The sequence below is a fragment of the Euprymna scolopes genome, chromosome 33, assembly GCF_053919585.1.
Source record: "Euprymna scolopes isolate OS-2025 chromosome 33, ASM5391958v1, whole genome shotgun sequence".
Lineage (NCBI taxonomy): Eukaryota > Metazoa > Mollusca > Cephalopoda > Sepiida > Sepiolidae > Euprymna > Euprymna scolopes.
In genome coordinates, this window is record NC_136514.1 from 57194888 (window position 1) to 57216272 (window position 21385).

Sequence of the window (21385 nt, forward strand, 5' to 3'; positions counted from 1 at the left end):
CAAATATATAGAAATATATAGAGATGCAAATATATAGAAATATATACTGATGCAAATATATAGAAATATATACAGATGCAAATATATAGAAATATATACAGATGCAAAAATATAGAAATATATACAGATGCAAAAATATAGAAATATATACTGATGCAAATATATAGAAATATATACTTATGCAAAAATATAGAAATATATACTGATGCAAATATATAGAAATATATACTGATGCAAATATATAGAAATATATACAGATGCAAATATATAGAAATATATACAGATGCAAAAATATAGAAATATATACAGATGCAAAAATATAGAAATATATACAAATGCAAATATATAGAAATATATACAGATGCAAATATATAGAAATATATACAGATTAAAAAATATAGAAATATATACAGATGCAAATATATAGAAATATATACAGATGCAAATATATAGAAATATATACAGATGCAAATATATAGAAATATATACAGATGCAAAAATATAGAAATATATACAAATGCAAAAATATAGAAATATATACAGATGCAAATATATAGAAATATATACAGATGCAAAAATATAGAAATGTATATAAATGCAAATATATAGAAATGTATATAGATGCAAATATATAGAAATATATACAGATGCAAATATATAGAAATATATAGAGATGCAAATATATAGAAATATATACAGATGCAAAAATATAGAAATATATACAGATGCAAAAATATAGAAATATATACAAATGCAAATATATAGAAATATATACAGATGCAAATATATAGAAATATATACAGATGCAAATATATAGAAATATATACAGATGCAAATATATAGAAATATATACAGATGCAAATATATAGAAATATATACAGATGCAAATATATAGAAATATATATAGATGCAAATATATAGAAATATATACAGATGCAAATATATAGAAATATATGCAGATGCAAAAATATAGAAATATATACAAATGCAAATATATAGAAATATATACAGATTCAAAAATATAGAAATGTATATAGATGCAAATATATAGAAATGTATATAGATGCAAATATATAGAAATATATACAGATGCAAATATATAGAAATATATACAGATGCAAATATATAGAAATATATACAGATGCAAAAATATAGAAATATATACAGATGCAAGTATATAGAAATATATACAGATGACAAATATATAGAAATATATACAGATGCAAATATATAGAAATATATACAGATGCAAATATATAGAAATATATACAGATGCAAATATATAGAAATATATACAGATGCAAAAATATAGAAATATATACAAATGCAAATATATAGAAATACATACAGATGCCAAAATATAGAAATGTATATAGATGCAAATATAAAGAAATGTATATAGATTCAATATATAGAAATATATACAAATGCAAATATATAGAAATACATACAGATGCCAAAGTATAGAAATGTATATAGATGCAAATATATAGAAATGTATATAGATGCAAATATATAGAAATATATACAGATGCAAATATATAGAAATACATACAGATACAAAAATATAGAAATATATACAGATGCAAAAATATAGAAATATATACAGATGCAAATATATAGAAATATATACAGGCGATGTACAAACTTGAAAATGTAGTTAGGCAATAACAAAATCCATCGCTCTTAAATACATCCGTAGATTTGGAGTAAGAATATTCAGCTGGTATGTATACATAAACCTTTGGGGGTTATATTGGATATATAGCAGGGAGAACTTCGAGTGTAGGCATTATAGATTGAAAAAGAATTTGTTGAAGTTTGGCAGATATATATATATATATATATATATATATATATATATATATATATATGGTAACCGTGACGGGATAGGAACTCCTAATCTCCTAACTACATTCTCAGCAATTACTGCCATCCATAGTTGTTGTCGTCTCACCAAGTTTTTGGCCAAGTAAGCTTTGGGTAGGATTGAAACTGCTATCTTCAGACAATTCTCTCCTGGAACTCTAGAGATTCAACGTCTCTATCCACTGCGCCACGGTCCCCGAAGGGCAATTACGGTTAGATTTTTTTGTCTTATAAATCCACGCTTATTCATTATCTAATCTTTCATGGTCGGGTCCGTACCGAATGGTATGTATATAATATTTTATTGGAATTCGTTGGCCAAAAACGTCGTGAAACAACAACTAAGAACAGATAAGGATAATATTCCGCAATAAATAAATTAATAAATAATACTCATCTCAATAATGAATTCCAATTAAATAATATATATAATTATTTGTACTCCTTTTTTCAACAATAAATTGTGTTGTAATCCTACATACCGTATATTTCGGCGTATAAAACGACCCTTAAAGATAAAAAAATCATCTTTAAAAACTCTAGTCTAGGCTAGACAAACATGGTTTCGCGATTTAGCAGTCGTCTTATACAACTGATATATGATAAATTTATGAAAATTTGTCCAATTTTGTACCTCGTCTTATTTGACGATCACCTTATATGCTGAAATATACGGTAAGTTCACCCAGAATTCACATACACGCGCGTGCGTGTGTATTCAAACTTCCTCATATATCTTTATGAAAAACGCTTCAGAAAGGCATGGAGCCACTTAAACAAAAGCTAAAGTAATCTTGAAAAAAAAACATGCCTATAGGAAGGAGGAAAACAGTCAGTAGAAAAAAAGATCCACTTGCTTGCAGTTCTTGGAAATAAGCCACTGAAATAAGAAGCTGTATTATGGTGAGGTATCGAAACAACGAATTGATGGAGACAAGTAGCCCAAGAATCAAACGAGTTGGAGCAAAGGAAACAGGAAATAGATTGGACAATTCTGAAGAACATATGTGATAATTTTATTTTTAGAAAAGAGTGAGACTAGCAACATATATACATTAACTTAAAAAAATGTTCTGATAACATTAAAATTCCACTTACTTTGTAACTTGTGTCGACTGACTGTTATGGAAACGGTTAGGTTTCGATATAAACTTGAAATACTTACTTGTCTAGCCACGACAAAACTCTGTCTCTGGATTATTATATATAGTCTTTAGGTCGATGTTTTTTTTTATATGTATATATATTATTAAATATTTGGATATTTCCAAATATTTTTTATCAATGTTTTAATCCCTCTGTGAACCACGAATTAAATACACTAATTTTCTACGACTGGACGCGCGATAAATAAATAAAGTATCATTAGTTTATATATATATATATCTTTACTTGAAAATGGATGACGCCATAAAGGTGAATGGTAGCTTTTGGCAACTAAAATTCATCCTTTATAACGTCATCCATTTTCAAGTAAAAACATTTTTAGATAATCACGGTGCACGTATCTCTTCACGCTGATCAAGTACCAATCGTTTGCAATTCCTCTGTCTACCGTTTCTTCTTCTTTTTTTTTTAAGGAGACACTGATTATCAAGGTCCAGAGGTCACTCGAGGATAAAGTTCAAAGGGTGTCAGGTGGAGAGTGAAGCAACAACGTGATGATCAGTGATGGTGGAAAATTTGTCAGAACTTGATTATTTAAGATGACGGCTAATCAAGAACTTGTTTACGTTGGACATGAAAACAAACATGGAAAATAGCCCAATATACTGTTTTTCACAAACGGTAGTTTTATAAATTCTCACTCATAACACGCCCCCTTTAAGGGTTAACCCCTAATTAAGTTTTCTAGTTCAGTAAAGATAGCCTACCTTTTTTAACAGCAACTTTGGCATTATATTCTCTGTATTGATTCGAATTTATATTACTGGAAAATGTCAGGTTTAGGTGTTTGAACGTTAAACACTCCGGAAGGTTGTTATCAACCATGACAGTCGGTAATTACAAAGATTTTTCATCATTGTTGAAAGAAAGGGGTTTGTCTTGATAGTATTGAATGCGACGATCCATTTTGGACTTCATTCTATTACAGAGCAACACTGTGATGATCACTAATGATGGAAATTTGGCAGAAATTGATTATTTAAGATGACGACTAATCAAGAACTTGTTTAAATCAACAGGGAAGTTAGATAAAAAGAATTCTTTAGATTCTCCGGTTTTCATTTCTCTAAAAGAATAGTGGTAAAAGTAAATAAATAAGGTGATGGCTTGTATCGCTTCCAAGCATTTCGTACCGTCAATTTATAATCAACGTCGACTCGCTATACCGTACCATAGTTAAACGAATAGTGTTCCTAGCGATCCTAGCCGAAGCAAAATTTGTGGTATGGGCAGCGTGACAGCAGAAATTATTTAATGTATCGTTTTCTCATCAGGGTTTGATTTTATTCTTTGCTCATCTGATGAGGGTTAAAATCAGATATGACAAGAAAAGCTTGTAATCTGTAGAGTTTGCATATTTGATTTCGTCCTAACGAAAGCAGAGTTAGACACAAGGTCTCTTTTTACTGTAGGGAAACCCCAGCTCTCTCAAAAGTGACACTCTCGATTGAAAGAGTTGCCTCAGTATAGTAGGATGTCTCCATTACTAACCGATGACCGAGGACAGAAAAGATGACGTGTCGTATTAGAACATATAGTAGCTTTGTAAGATTTATTTGCAAAACTACAATTAATTAAAAAAATTATTATTAGCCAAAAGGCCAATAAATAAGTATGTTTGGCAATCATTACTTAATAATCGAGAAATCGGAAAAGCCTTAGGTTACAACTAACCCTATGTCTGATGGTGCTTGCCAATTGGATTAGGGTAACCCTTTTAACTCTGAAATAAGCAACCACCTAAAAAATAGTGGCTACAAACTTAACTTCACTCGTGTTCAGCTAAATCAAAATAACGATAACAAATTCAGAGATAATCTATATTATATTTCTCTTTGTTTGTCTGTCTGTTTGTCTCTCTGTATATTCTATTTTTTCTAAGAATACCGGCCGATCTGGCTGAAATATTTCCTGACGAAAACTCTTTTATGGGTCGAAAATTTGAATATATATATAGTGTATCAAAAATTAGTGTGCATGGCTGGTACCCCAGGAGGAAGCCTATTCTGAAGGCAATACACAAAAAGCCCGAAAATTTTTTGCTGAAGCCATGTCAGCAAAGTCCATAGATTACTGGAACCATGTCGTATGGTCTTATGAGACGAGATTTAATTTGTTTGTTTCTGATGGCCTTAAGCATGTGTGGGGCAACCAGGTGAGGAGTACAAAGATAAGTGTGCCATGCCTACAGTCAAGCATGGTAGTGGAAATGTCATTGTCTGGGGCTGCATGAGTGCTGCAGGTATTGGAGAGTTACGCTTCATTAAGAGAAACATGAACTCCAACATGTACTGTCAAATACTGCGGGAGAGCATGATCTCCTCCCTCCAGAAACTGGGTCGCAGAGCAGTATTCCAGCATGACAATGGCCCAAAACACACATACAAGACAACCACTGCCGAAGAGGCTGAGGGTGAAAGTAGACTGGCCAAGCATGTCTCCAGACTTGAACCCAATAGATCATTTTGGGGGCATCCCCAAGCAGAAGCTGGAGGTGCGCTAAGTCTCAAATATACGCCAGGTCCGCGACATCGTAATTGAAAAGTGTAAGAACATTCCAGTGACTGCATGTGAAGCTCTGGAAAACTCCATGCCAAGGAGAGTAAAGGCAGTTTTGCATAATGATGGTGGCCATACAAAATATTGAGAGTTGACATGTATGTTATTGACAACTTTTCGTAAGGGGTGTACTCACTTTTGTTGCTAGGGATTTAACTTTTAATGGCTATATTTTGAGTTATTTGGAGGGGAAAATAAATTAACTCAGTTATATATGTTGCATAAAACTACTTTTCATTGTGTCAAAAATCATTTTTTCAGTATTGTCCCATGAAGAGATATACTTAAATATTTGAAGAAATGTGAGGGGTATACTAACAGAGAGACTCGACCTGAGATTGAATTAGAATCAACAATTGTTACACACTCCCATATTTTTCTCGTAATTGAAATCGATGAAATCGATCATTTTTCAATTAAATCAATTGATTGCTTGTTCTAGTTGGAGACCCATCGCAGTGCACCGGGAGGAAGCTTCACATGCCTCCCCGCAGTGAATTAGTCCACAATACATTGTCGTCTCCATTGCGCTGTGGAAAACCTAGCGTTCAGTTTATAAAATTATTTTTTAATATATAATGACTTTAAAGTTTAATGTTAGAAGAGAACTGGGATCCTGAGGAGGCTTATTACCAACCAAATTCTAGTGAAGACCAATGGTCATTGCAGCAAGAAGTCTACGGCAAGCGACTGTTGCGATGACAGATTTATTTGCAAAAGTTATCGAAAGAGATGGAGAATACTGGAAACCTGGGGAGGTTTGCTGCCACTAAGGCTTCAAGGAGCAACATCAGTTTTTACAAATGAGCAATCACTGATGATGACCTGTCTGAGAACTCTTAGTGGGTACAAATAATATTAATAGCAACAGTTTACTGAATTACTTCTCTTTTAATATCAATAATAATAAATGTGCCGTCATCTCGAACGGTTTATAACTTCGAAATAAGATACTTTCCATAAGGAATTCTACTTCTCACTAAAAACTCGTGGACGTTTGTCGATGCACACCACAAGATGACTAGATGACAACGGAAAGATTGCAAAATTTTTTATTTTAATAAGATTCAGACGAGGAGATATATTTTCTATATATTAGAGAGAGACTTGTAATGGTGTAAGATCTTTAATGGGCCTCCACCTTTAAAACATTGGTCATATCTAGATAATTCAATTGCATTATGTTTTAAGTAATAAAGAAATTGGTCATTGAACGAAGATGAGACATCTATAATATAAATAGCACCTGTCTGTTTGTATGTATGCATGTTTGTATGTCTGCCTAAAACTTTTAACAGAGGCGACGGATTTTCACAAAATCGGTATCATTTTAAAGATCGACCCTTCGGACGACAAATATCGAAAAATTGCTTCACCCTCAACTGGACACTTTTCTACAGGGAGGGGTCGCTTTTTTTCGTCGATAATTTCGATTGTCTAGCTTTAATTTAAACCTATGTCACTTCTGGTTTGGCGATGGGCGCAACAGCAAGCACGTCACGTTTTTTTCACATTGTTTTCCTCCTTCGCCTGCCCAGTACCACATTTATTTATTTTTTTTATTTTTATTTTTTTTTTGCTCAACACACACCTCCAAACATCCGGATAACGCCTGGCACTCAGGCTAGTTAAAAAGAAATCATAAATTGGTAAAGTTTTTTATTTTATTTTAAGAAAATCAAATTATATTAAGAAGTCTTGAGGAGGCCGGCATCGGTGATATTGTTTTAAATTTTGCAAAAAATTCGAGGGCGATAGTTCAATTCGACTACATAGATTTTATTTGTATTCAAAACCATTAAACATTTTTAATCGCAAAAAATCTTAAAATTTGCTTTCCTTAATAAAAAATTAATTGATCAATTTACGTGATTTTAATGACATCTTCGTTCTATACAGATATTTTGCATTTTTATTTTTTTAATCAAATGTAATTCTTAATAAGAACCATATTTTTTATCACTCAGAAAGATAATATAGTGCGACTAAATATCTAGAGATGACCAGTGGTCAAAAGTAAGGAGGGGGCAGGCACCGGCAGATTTTTCCTCTCAAGAGCTATGTAGACATTTTTGGAACTCAGACAGAAAGACTTGTATCTTTCTGAAAGCATAAAACCAACATTTTGATAATTTTTCCATTTTTTATAGATTTAAAAACACCCATTAATTGGTACAAAATTCACAAGGTGTTTCCATTATTTTGTCCAACTATTGGATGTAATTTTTATTTAGTAATAAATAGAAAAATGAAATATTATTAATATTTACTTTTAGTGGCTGCATTTGCTGCTGATAACAAAGATGGCATCAATCTGGAAAGTATTCCTAGCCGGATAACGTATTTTCTGAAAAGAATCAAATTGAATCATGATTTATTATTCTGCAGGACATGGTGACACAATCTAAAATAGGAACTCTTCAAACTCCTCGAATTAAAATTCGCATGCAACATAAACTGGAACAAATACATTGAGGACATTGCCAAGGTTGCCGCAAAGCAGGAGAGTTCCCTCTACTGTGCTAGAAAGTTACTTACGCCTGAGAGCATCATGTATCTCTACAACGCTACTTTTCACCCATGCATGGAGTATTGTTGCCACATATGAACTGATGCACCCACCTCTAGTTTTCTCATTATTGAACATGGTCTAAAAAAGAGTCTCAAATCTAATAGGTACCACATTATCAACCAAGCTCCAACCAATGTCCCATCGCTTAAATGTTGCATCCTTGTGCCTGGTTTACAAGTATTTTAATGGAATGTGCTCAGACGAACTCATTGCACTTGTACTTAGCCTCTTACTTTGATAGCTTTCCTTGGACTACTCGACTTTGGAATTCCCTCCTGCTCACTCTTTCCTTTGTATTTACAGAGAGTAGAAAGTGGACATTGAATTTACTTTAAACACCTCGTAACTTTTGCTTCCCTTATTTTGTTCTTTAGTTCTCAAATTCTATGAGCGATATTCCTGAAAAAGAAAAAAGAATTAATATTTTTAGGGGTTGGAATCTATCCCATCTAACACTAATTCTTGGCCAGTTTTGACCTTTAAACTCCTTCATGACTTGTCTGAAGCAATTTCTACCCCTACAAACGCAGAAGTTTCAATGTAATATGTCCCTTTCCCTTCTCTGCAATCTCTTTCCCACAGAAGAGACATTGCGAGCCTGTCTGCTTTATCGTTATTTTCATGGCAAGTGCCTCGCCAAACTTTCACGAAAAGCACTCATCTAACCAAAACCACCGTCAATAGTTTCCCACACTCTAAATGTAGAGTCCATAAACAAAGTTTCTTTCTTAGATCTGCGTGCCTACGGAACTCTCTTCAGTTTGCCTGCTTTCCAGCTGACTACAATCTGATTGTCTCCAAGTCCAATGTAAACAAGTTCTTGATGAACCCCTAAGTAATCCAATTTATAAAAATTCGACTACTTATGTTTACTACGCTACAATCACATTGACTAGTCTATAACTATTAACCCTTATCCTCGAGTGGCCTCCGGTCCTTGACAAATGGTGATTCTTGTGTGAAAAAAAAACCGACATCTCGCTCATCTCCTTGCATAGACCTATTGTAAACGTGGTTCCAAACAGTGCTCCTAAATGGCAATATGCCTTGTTTGGGGTGAACAAGAGTAAAAATATTGATATTGTACAACAGAACATATCGATGACAAAAAATCAATGAAAAGGAACGGATTTATGATAATAATATTTCTAACGGGCGTTTTCCAGGATTTAAAAATGTATTACTTTTAAAAGTTCAATGTTTTACCTCACCTAAAAAAAAAAAAAAAATTAAATGACGAGAATTAAGATAAAAAAAACCCAAACAAACAATATATATATATATATATATATATATATATATATATATATATATATATATATATATATATATATATATAGTCGTATATAGTATATATATATATATATATATATATATATATATATATATATATATATATATATATATATATATATTAAACCTAACTATAACCCTCATTCCATTCCAAAAATAAATAATCCTGTATATAATATTTTGATTACAGAAATTCTCCTCCTCTGGACCAAATTACTGTAGGTTTGCAATAACAGATGTCACATACCAATTTATTATGTGTAAACTATTACCCACCATTTTATGTAACTTTGAACGTTGTTACAGACACATTTATTCGGTATATTAAAAGCATACATCACTTCCAACGAGCGCCATTATCACAATCGCCGACTTGTATTTAATAAATATCCAATTATCGCCGGCTTGGGACTTGTTTCCTCGACACCAAAATGAACAAAGTGAAGGACATTTCTTAAATGGTGTTTTTCCTTGTTGATTGCGGTATGGTGCTGGTTCTGTGCAGTTCTAGGAGGTTTACCCTAGGCTTTGCCATCTCTCATTGAGAAAAGGGTTAGTTCATTGCTAATCGCCCGAGACGCACTTAATGAAGAATGCCGTCGGAGATTTCTAGGCATTTTTGAAAAATAAACTCGTAGTAATTTCTACGTGCAGCGGTTATCCACGAAAAAAGAAGTCAGCTAAACGTTATGCAAAAAAGGGAATATTTGAAAAAAAAAAAAAAAAAAAACAGAGCAAAAAAAATTGTCTGCAAAATTTTGTTGGACTGAAGGTGTAAATTAAAGATTGTCTCTTATGTAGCACAATATTACTTTCTGAGTATTTATTAGTCCTTATTAATTTATCTTTTTGGGGTCAGTTTTATATTTAAAATACAATGGACACTATGTTCATAGAAATGTTAACAAACTCATATTTGTTGCATGTTATTGTTTTTTTTTTTTTTATCCAAAAACTAATTTTTTCGCTAGTTAGAAAATTATTAGCTTTACCAAAGAATATTTGTTGTTTAAATATATTCCATATTCATTGGGATTTCCACGAGTCTTGCTAGTAAATATGATCTTTTATTATTCAACTAAATTGTAATATTGACACACGCACAGGTGTGATGCTTTGATCATATTCACCGTTAAACAAGGCATCGTACCATTAAGACGTAAGGGGCTAATGCGAATTAGAAACCATAATTACAGGGACACTATATTACTAGGGACATGAGCAACGAGATGTCTGTCCGCATAACATTTAAATTTCTGCATGCTAGTACAGACATGGAAGCAGGAAACAGGGAGGGGTGAATTCCAAAGTCTAGCAGTTAAAGGATAAAAATTATTAAAGTAGAATCCTCTCCGACATCTGTCATTGAGAGGATATCAGTGCTACAACTAAGTCGGGGTACATTCCATTAAATTATTTGCAAAACAAGCACATGGATGCAACATTGTGATGATAAAAAGACATCAAAAAAGACATTTTGTGTAACGTTGTTCGGGAACCAACACGTTGTAATCTCGGTCGCAAAGGAGACTAAGAATAGAAAAAAAAAACTTCAACTCGCTTTTTTTTTGTTTGACATTTCCCATTGTTATGGCCGTGACGTCACACACGTCTTGAACGTGATTCACACCTCTCAGGGAATCTCGAACGATCTTCACGCTCCCAACGTGATCTCGAAGGTTAGCCGTGATCGTCCTCTTTCTCGCTACGTTACATTTATATGTCTATAGGTTAATAAGACAAAAATAGAAAGTATATAAACATTTATATATTTTACAAAATGTATTTGAAAAAACGTCATAAAATATCATTTTGCCTCGCTTCCTTCGAGATTCCTCGATGTAAGGAAAGGTAGGTGTGTGTGTGTGTGTGTGTGTGTGTGTGTGTGTGCGTGTGTAGTTATATGGAGGATTGAGAGAAATTAGCTAGAATGAAATGCAGTATAATAGAATGGTATAGAATAGATTGACAAAATACATGTTTTATAGGAAATCCATGTAAATATGGAGAAAGTGAAAACATAAAAAACTAGAAAACCACCTGGCATTGCCCGGTCTTAAAATACGCTTAAATATGATATTTTTTATTCATGCAGATTTCGTATTTATTATTATAGAGTCAATTCTTTATTGATTATTATATTGTACTTAATATATAGTAGTGATTTTAAAAGTTAACACGTGAAGCATGCATGGTCCCCCGTGAATGCACAGTGAACGAAATGTAAAAAAAAAGTGACTAAGTTCAGCATTTGCCCTCCACCATTTAACCCCAAAAGTCCCCAGAGGACGTCAAATCCTGGTGAAAATGAAAAAAAGAACGGTGCAGTTTTAGACCTTATCATATGTAAAGTTCTGCACCATGCAAAAAAAAAAGAAGAAATAACTAAGTCCATCAAAAGTTCCCAAGGTCTGCCCCAAAAGTTCCCAAGGTCTTAACATATTTAAATTTGAGTTCAGTACCATGCAAAACTTTTAAACAGACATACACAGAAAATTTTGGACAAATATTGTAAAATAGTCCCAAAAATGGAGTGCTTTTATTAGCCCTAAAAGAGCCCGTGGGGCACGCCCAAGAGTTATCACGAAATAGAGACAAACAAAATTATATAGACATAAGTTAGTTACAAATTTTCAGAAAGTTCTATAAAAATCCAAGGCATCAATTTTTTTTAATAAGCATCAAAGTGTCAATTTAACCCGAAAGGCACCCCTAAGAGAGGGGGGAACCGGAATTTTCCCGGACAATCCGTTCTGTTACTTAAAAAAGTAACTCATATCATGTTTAATGTTTGTGTAAAATTTCAAAACATTTCAAGGCGTAGTTATTGAGAAAAGTGTAAACAGACGAACGGACAAACGGACAAGGGTGAGTTTACAGATCCATCCACTTTTTGTCGGGGAACCAAAAAAACTTCAACTCGTTTCTTTTCTTTTTTTTTGTGTACAGCGAAATTTATTTCCCATTGTTACAGCCGTGATTGTTACGGCATGTCTTGAACATGATACACACCTCTCACGTAATCTCGAACGATCTTCACGCTTCTAACGTGATCTCGAAACTTATTCACGTCTCTTTGACGTGATCGACCTCTTTCTCCTCTTTATAGTTTCTTTTTCTGTACAGGTGAAGTTATTTTGCATGCATCTACATGAGCACGTCCGCGCTATTACATTTGTATTCATATAGATCAATAAATAAGAAGAAAAAAAATAGAAAGTATATAAACATTTATATATTTTACAAAATGTATATAAAAAACGTCATAAAATATAATTTTCCGTCGCTTCCTTCGAGATTCCTCGGTGTAAGGAAAGGTGTGTGTGTGTGTGTGTGTGTGTGTGTGTGTGTGTGTGTGTGTGTGTGTGTGTGTGTGTGGTTATATGGAGGATTGAGAAAAATTAGCTTTAATGAAATGTAGTATGGTATAATGTATATGAAGAGATTGATAAAATACATGTTTTATAGGAAATATATGTAAATATGGAGAAAGTGAAAATATAAAGAACTAGAAAGCCACCTGGCATTACCCAGACTTAAAATACGCTTAAATATGATATTTGTATTCATGCGGATTTCGTATTTATTATTATATAGTCAATTCTTTATTGATATTGTACCCAATATATAATAGTTGCCGCCCGACGTGGCTCGGTTGTAAAATAAGCTTAAATATATTTTAATTTATGTAGATTTCATATTTATTATTATAGAGACAATAAGCTATTTATTATTTTATTGTACTTAAAATATAGTAGCGATTTCAAAAGTTAAAAAATATATGACTTGAGTGGCATAAGCTGGAATTGAAACCAACATTTAGCGCTACAGCCTTACTCAATACCGTTCGAGCAAACAACATATATGTTTTTTTTTTTTTTTTACACAGTGATCACCACTTATCAAGGCCCGGAAGCCACTCAGGGATAAGGGTTATTGCAAGTACATTACGTTAGTGTGGAGATTTGATGGAGTGTCTGCCTGCTTCCCTCCGGACTACAACTTGGATGTCTTCAAGTCTAATGTTAACAAATTCCTAATGAACCGCCCCCTTAAGTAAACACTCCATCAAATCTCCACACTAACGTAATGTACTTGCAATAACCCTTATCCCAGAGTGGCTTCCGGGCCTTGATAAGTGGTGATCACTGTGTAAAAACAAACAAACAAAAAAAACATATATGGATATCAAAAACTCTAAAACTTAATCGCCATTACGTATAAATATATTATTGCACGTGCGTAAGATACACACTTGCCAGTTTCCATTTTCTTTTTCAATTATGACATCTTAGCAGTGTGACCCAACCACCTATGGTAGTCGAATTTTACATTAATAACAGATATAATAGAGCTAAGTTAGAGTTTTTATTTTGTGAACAATTTCGGGAAATACTTGATTGCCTTGCTGGCTCCATTTGTTTGGTGGATGACGCAATCAAACCGATCCCGTTAGCGGATCTGGGATTGATAATAATATGTTAATAATAACATTGTTTTGCTAAGAAAACAATTGATTTCGAGAGAATGGAATCGAAAGTTGTTTCAGCCACAATTGAGAGTAGTCTCTGACCCTAAGGAGCGTGAGAACTGCTTGATGGAAATTTACTTCGAAATGCCATTATGTGCGGTTGACACTGGGTCAATCAGAAGAGAAAGAGATATATCGCAACGATTCCTGATTGGCTAGTTTGGATTTGGGAGCGCCATTATCCACCTATCATCTCATTATATAAGCTTATGTACGAACGATTTTGGACAGTGGAGTTGGGCTGACAGTGAGTTGAATAGAAGCCCTTGACCACTGGAAAATATGTTGATCGTGGTTAACCCTCCTCTCTCTCTCTCTCTCTCTCTCTCTCTCTCTCTCTCTCTCTCTCTCTCTCTCGCTCTCGCTCTCTCTCTCTCTCTCTCTCTCTTTCGCGCAAGCTAAGTAACCCTGGTTGAATACTTTTGCCACATGGGGTATTTTGCACAAACAAAAGAGATTTGGGTTTTGCTAAAACCCTCTCCTGTTGATAATTCATCGCTTGACATCGTTGCTGACAAAGACTCCCCTCCATACCCGTATCTGCAAACTGTTGGTGACAACACAAAAAGAAAAAAAAAACAGATTTACTTAATTGTGTCTGCCATCATCCCACCTATCGAGGTTTATGATATACGAAAATTCAATGTCAAATTATGGGTGACTGTTCCTCAGGTGAAAGCGCTATCGGTTGTAGATGGTGCAACATGTGTTGAACTGTGATTTTAATTTCAACTGCCTATAAAATCATCTTTGTACAGTGGTATCATATTAGAACTTTGTAGTTATATAATTTCTGTTGATATAATTTTTATAAAAAAGAAAATCAACGACTGGAGTTTTTACTTGTTGCTTCTGCGAGGTTGTCAACATTGCTACCGGACTGGCCGGTCAACTTGAGTTGTTTTTCAGGGCACATCTATCAGAAGAGGACTGCCCACCTCAGAGTCGAGACAATGCTATGGCCCGCAGATCTACAAAAACAATCACACCGTGGCATGTGGTCGCACCTATCTCCTTGGGTTGGCGGACTTTTCTTATTGAAACAGAATAACCAGAAATCCTCATCAAACTGTTCCCGTGTAGACGATCAAGGCCAAACTGTTGTGTTCTGAGAGATGTTCTGGGTAACCAGAATAACTGTTGAACTTTTGGGGGCGTTCTGTGACCGGAAAGGCCTAAAAAGAACCCATATACCGGTTACTCGGTTATTAGCTCCAAACCTGATATAATATTGTGGTTATAGCAGCTGTTTTTACCGAATTGAATTTGTTCCATGCGTTCAAATCTCCTATATATCAAGTTTCAAGTGTGTAAACCCAAAATTGACAGAGTAGTTTAGTAGAGACCGAGGCTCATACAGACAGACAAACACGGTCACTTATATATCGAGATAAGCGGAGAGCACATACAGCTCCTAGAATTCCCAAATGGTCACCCATCTGGTTAGTACCAGATCTCGACATTTGTTTCCAGTCGTCCTGAACATACACTTCACCTGCCACTGTCGACTCAGGATAGGTGTGGTTGGAGGTTGCGCACCTCCTGCCACAAAAAGTTCACGCGCAGGCACTCCTACAGTGGGTATCCATAGTCTGTATAAGACTGAAGGAAGCCTTTCTTAATAAACTGAAATTTTGAAATACTTCCTGATTACAACTTGTATAAAGCTGTAAAATTAAAGACCATATAAATATTAATAGCAATAATTATAAGAAAATCCCAAACAGATAAAAAAAAAAAGTTCAATATACGAGCAGAGCAATAATATAAATGAAAATTTTGTAGTTGAATCTAGTAAATTAAAGAATTCATGACAAATTTAATTCAACAAGGAATACAACATTTTAAAGTTTTTCCTTAAGCCATGGATGGCTCATCTCCTTGGAAGAAATGTTTTTAGCAGAATAAAATTTATAAGTATTCATAAATTTTGCTATTTAATGCATATAGTGAAAAACTCAAAAGCTTGGATAAAAGCTTAAAAGAATCAAAGATTAAAAAAATGATATTCCATAGCGTAAATGCAGAAACAATATAGAGTCGTAAAACAATATAGAGTCGTAAAACAATATAGAGTCGTAAAACAATATAGAGTCGTAAAACAATATAGAGTCGTAAAATCCAATGCAAAGAAAAAAGGTATAATTCAGACTCAAATTCAAATGAAGTAATCCATAAGACGCGATAAGACAAAATTTATTATTGATTGTACCTATTTACAATGCCTCCCCACGAGACAGAGTTAGACACCAGGGTCGTTTTTTTTTAACGTGGAGAAAAGGTACAAAAAAAAATGTCTCAGTCGTGAAAGGCTGTTCCTCCACTGACAGAGAACAAGAAATGGAAGTGCAGCATCTGAAGAACAGATACTACACTTTGATCTTGGTCAAAAAACGTATCGTACGAAAAAATTTTCTGAAGAAATCATTTGATAATGTTTACTGAATAATTTTCTCAGAGTAAAAGATTAAAGAATATTATTAAAATCAGGCAGAATATAGACCACTACTAGAGAAGAAAAAGTCGGTATGGAACCATCAAAAATTAAAATATAAATGAAATAAACAATATTATGTAGACTAAAAAAATCTTTAAAATTTCATATTCCTTGTTGAATTAAATTTACCGTAATTTTTTAATTTACCGAATTTACCAAAAACATTTCACACATACACGCACGCACACACACGCACACACGCACACACACACACACACACACACACACACACACACATATATATATATATATATATATATACATATATATATATATATATATATATATATATATATATATATATATTTTGGCAGCAAGCCATTATTTAGACACATCTGATTGAATACGACAGAGTTATTCCTTTTTCCGATCTTTTTGTATATCTTTTCTATTTGCCGGGCGGTCTTTTTAATTCCGGCTGGCATATTATATAGAATAGCACCGAAATAAGAATTTTATTTAAATTGAGATAAATATGGCCAAACAACAACTTTGGGCGCCATTCTATATATATATATATATATATATATATATATATATATATATATATATATATATATATTCCATATAATTTATGCTGTGAATTTCACGTTGCTATAATGTGGTGTGAGAGATTAATTACAAACAGAATGTGGCAAAAGATACCAAGGTTTAACAAAAAAAAAACTATGAAACATGAAAAGTTATAATTATGGCAACCCAAAAATTGCATTAATTAATTTATTGATAAGTAATTTGAAAAAGTAATTATATAAAAATGTCATAAATCAATCAAAACATTTAAATTTCACGTTATAAGAACATTCAGTGAGGACCAATTGCAATTTTAGGTTGCCCTAATTATAATAAAAAGTGAACGAAACGAACCGAAACTTTACTAAAACAAAACGAAACAAACGAAACCTTATATTTTGTAAAATTTTCGTAACGAAAGTTTGGACCTCCCCCCCCCTCTTGATCCTTCCTGGCTACGCCCTTATATTAAATAATCCACATTAGTTTACTTAATATATTGCATCGGATGCACGTATGTATGTATGTATGTGTGTGTGTGTGTGTGTGTGTGTGGTGTGTGTGTGTGTGTGTGTGTGTGAGAGAGAGAAAGAGAGGGGGGGGGTTGAAGTTAAATGTTGGTGCCTGAAGGTATGAATGTGTCGCTTGTGGTTATGTTTTGCTTATCTGGCATCTAGGGTTGTTTCATGTTTTCTTTCCTTGAGGGGCGAAGGTGTGGTGTATTTTGGAAAATGTAAGTAGATAGTATAGGTTCGGAGGCTGTCGGTTTGCATTAATACATGGCTTGTTGTATACCGTGTTTGTGGTGGGGGCCACACTTAGCCACTGGAATATCTTTTTGAAGGAGTCGCGTAGTTTGATGGTGTTGTGATTGGAGTAAAGTACCATTGATATTCATGAGGATGATGTTTGGTTGTATGTTAGGAGGTTTTATTTACTTATAATTGATGCTTTTTTTATGGATTGTTTAATTATTTTAAGAGGTGTAGTTTCTACAGAGGAAATGTTTATATATATATATATATATATATATATATATATATATATATATATATATATATATATATTGAAATATTCTTTATTCACTTATGTTTCCTTTTTATATATACCAATCCTTATTTGAGAAGATCAATGTAAGTACGGAGCATATAATGAATGAATGATAAAAGTCTATATTCCAAATTTAATGATGTTGACCATCTTACAATTTATTCCTTTAATTTAGTTGACATTTACACTTCTTGACAGTATCTGTTTCGTAGCATAAAATCAATCACTTACTTAAATATATTCACTGATTTATATAATAATTGATTGATTTTGTACTACGCAGCAGATACTGTCAAGAATTGTAAGTGTCAACTGAATTAAAGGAATAAATTGTAAGATGGACAATAGCATGAAATTTGACTTTTGTCATTTTATATAAACACGTGCATATCAGGTATCTTAGGAATACAAGTTAGGTGTATGTATTGTGAAAGAAAGCTGCAATGCATAAGAATTAGTAATATGGAATATATTTAGTTTAATTAAGATTCATGCAAATGGGCAAAGGAGGGGTAAAACTCTTTCATGAATATGCAGTTACATTCGACTTTCGTGAAATCTCAACCGTGTGTGGTAGATATTAATTAATAAATATTCCCAAAGGTTTCAGTGTTTTTTGGAATTTAGAGTTGAGTAAATCTGTACTGTTCGGTGAACTAATTTTACTGCAACGGGAATTCTTATATTTAACGACTATTTTCTGGAATTGACATTTTTATTCGGGGGTGGGGTAGTCTTTTTTATTTTAATTATTTTTTAAATCATTTTCATTGATATCTATCTAACTATATATATACATACATATATATATATATATATAATATCTAATATCTAACTATATACATACATACATACATACATACATGCATACATACATATATATAATATCTATCTAACTATATACATACATATATATATATATATATACATAGCTATCTATATCTATCCATATCTATATCTATCTATCACTGTCTACCTAGCTATGTATATCTATATGTATCTATTTATATCTAGCTATGTATATCTATATGTATCTCTCTCTCTCTCTATATATATATATATATATATATATATATATATATATATATATATATATGTGTGTGTGTGTGTGTATCTATTTATATCTATCTATCTAGCTAGCTAGCTATCTCTACCTAGTTATGTATATGTATCTATCTATCTATCTATCTATATATATATATATATATGTGTGTGTGTGTGTATCTATTTATATCTATCTAGCTAGCTAGCTAGCTATCTCTACCTAGCTATGTATATGTATGTATGTATGTATCTATCTATCTTTCGCCCTTCATTCGCAATGAACTTCAGGGCGAATGAACTCTTTTTCTGGGTCAACGGCCAACTAGCACCGTGTATATTTGTGTGTGTGTGTGTGTGTGTGTGTGTGTGTGTGTGTGTGTGTGTATGTGTGTATTGGGGTGGAGAGGGCTCGCGTAAGCCGTGATGAAGGCAGCCTTTCTAGGAGAAGCAAATCTCTGATTTAAAAAACCATAAAGCGGAAGACCAGTACCCGCATTAAGCTGGTCTGCAGTTTAATTTGTTGCTGGCTATCTTGCTCTTGCTTGTTGCTGGATCTCAACATTTTGAACCGAGAGAGAGACTTAGCTGTCGTACAAAGCTAAGACTCTGTAACATCATATTTGTATAGATACTCCCTCAGGCATTTGGGCTAATGGATTTTAAATGTCTGAGGGAGTATATATATATATATATAATTTATTAAACAACGAAAATTAAGCATCCATAAAATATAAATAGTAAAAATGCAACCAGTTTAATTAATCCCCGAAGATGTATCCAGAAGGATTTGAAAGTACTTGGACAAATCAAAGTTATGGTTATTACATCAGCCAGTTCCCACCTTAAGTAAAGACTACAATACGAAAAATAGAAAGGATCCAATGTAAAATTAATAGACTAAAAACGTCTATTCAATTTAACGAATTATGCATATATATACATGTGTGTGTGTGTGTGTGTGTGTGTGTGTGTGTGTGTGTGTGCACGCACGCTCGTGTGTGTGTTTCTCTACGCCGAACCCGTCTAAGCAGGCGTTGTTTTTAATGGATCTGTTGTGTTGTGGCTTGTCTGTGTAGAGGTTCACCAACCAACAACGCCGTTCGCAGTGGAACTCCCGTAACATTCCACATTTTTCTCAACTTCTTTCTTCCGTCAATCTTGTCTTACCTCTCTTCTCCCCCTTACCGACACCGTCGCCCCCACCGTTTGCCCCTTTGGCCTACGTGTCCAGCTTTCATAAATCGACTCCACGACACAAACGCATTTACTCTTGAAAAAAAAAAAATTAAGTAAATAATTACTTTTAAACAAACAAACAACAACAGATAGTCTCGAGATACGCCAATGCAATCTATTATTAAACTAGTAGGGATACCCGACAAAAATAACATATTTCTATTAAAACTTGTGTCTCTGTCTCTCTCTATTTTTCTCTCCTTCCCCTTTCCGTTTTTCTCTCCTTTTCCCTAAACTTCTCTTCTTCCCCCGCCAAGATCATTCCTCTCTAGCTAGACATACACACATACAACTCTGCTGTATATAATAGATTCCTCGTGGAATTAGTCGACATCTTATTTCCAAATTAGTACAAAATAACACTTAAAAACCCGGCCCAGTTGACCCTTAGAGAATCAATAATTGTCTAAATTTCAGATATCATTTTTCCAAGATTAATGCTGATCAAAATTATACCAATTTTATGGGGCTTTGTTGTGTAGTTTTTTACTTTTAGCTAGGCACATAAACACACATACACACAGATATTGCTCTTTATATATTAGACTACTAGCAGCAATGCCATATGCAACCGCCTTTGTTCTGGATAGACCTTTCCTGATTCGTATGCAACCACAAAGCCTACTACTTAGTTTGCCGAAAAGGTACAAATTTGCGGTCTTGCTGGCATAATGACTAGGGCTATGACAAGAGAATATTCTTTTCATTATTTTGACTCTCGAGTATATATCAGTTAATATCATGCTTTTAAATAGAGTGATGTGGTTCTCGATTGATTGACCGTGTCTAACTTTGTTGGATATATACTCAAGAGTCAAAAAAATGATAAGAATATTCTGTTGTCATAGCCCTAGTAATGAATAACTACGACCAACGAGAACAACAACAGCGGCAGAGAGATGACGGTAGATAAGTGGCTAACAATACGAACTGACAACCTGGGTGTGCCAAGTTCGAATCCAAGTTTGTTCCACAGAAACACTTTCACTTAGGGATGTTGGCAACACTCACCAGGTCCTTCCCATGAGTTTAACTAGAAAATTATCGGGGAAAA

The 21385-nt window shown here is 33.4% G+C and overlaps 1 protein-coding gene across 4 annotated transcripts in view; it reads right to left on the bottom strand.

The window, feature by feature from the left end:
• Window positions 1-21385, bottom strand: part of LOC145258231 (forkhead box protein J1-B-like) — a 350822-nt gene that overhangs the window by 148046 nt on the left and 181391 nt on the right. Inside the window, exon 2 of one of the 4 annotated variants that reach the window (XM_080116187.1) lies at window positions 7866-7942. The gene's annotated coding sequence lies outside the window, so the exon portion shown is untranslated. Of the gene's footprint in view, window positions 1-2967; window positions 3223-7865; window positions 7943-21385 lie in introns of those variants that run through there. The other 3 variants (XM_080116190.1, XM_080116191.1, XM_080116186.1) reach the window with 3 other exon arrangements.